Consider the following 811-nt stretch of genomic DNA (forward strand, 5'->3'; position numbering starts at 1 on the left):
AAAGGCACTGTATAATGTTGTTTCAATTTAGTAAAAGGAAAACAAACACTTGTGGCTAGAGTCTTTCCTCTCCTTCCCCTAACTCTCTAGGCTATGTAGGCTTAGCTTAGCATACAAAAACTTAATTTAGAAAGTAGCAGACGTGTTTAATGATTCCTACAACCCTCCTCAATTTCCTGCCAATATCCAAAATTTCCCCAGCAAACTCAGGAAGCACATCTATTTGGCTTCATTTTCCTTTATCTATGCAAAGGCTGTATCACAAAACCATTCCCTTAACATCCATTTTCAACTGCAGTCCCTCTCTACTCAAGTATTGTCAACACATTTAATCCACCAGTTTTGTGGAAGCAGTTGAGTTTTTGTGAAGGAAACCTTATAGCACTTTGAATTTTTCAAAGGTCACCTAAACCCTGATTCAAATGCAGATTTTAGAAATTAAAGTTACAGTATTGTATTTGAACCATAGCAAATGCAGAGTGTGGATCTTGCATTTAGAACCAGTTGAAAAGGACATTTTTTCAGACAATTAGAACAAAATAGACATTGGGAAACAGATATTACTGAGTTGGTAATTGTTGATTTTGTTTTTGGTCTTTATGAGTGAAATTACGTGATTTCTAAGATCTATTTTAAACTATCAAATGAGCATTCTTATTTTCTTATTAGCTCTGGAGACAGTCTCTCTGAATTTGAGCATATATACATTTTTCACTTATTATTACAGCTTTTGCTTAAAGTATATTTTATTTTAAAAATATTGCATTTATTAGACAATTGCATACCAAAATTCAGCTACTCAAATTTGGAT

Source organism: Muntiacus reevesi, chromosome 8, assembly GCF_963930625.1.
Source record: "Muntiacus reevesi chromosome 8, mMunRee1.1, whole genome shotgun sequence".
Classification (NCBI taxonomy): domain Eukaryota; kingdom Metazoa; phylum Chordata; class Mammalia; order Artiodactyla; family Cervidae; genus Muntiacus; species Muntiacus reevesi.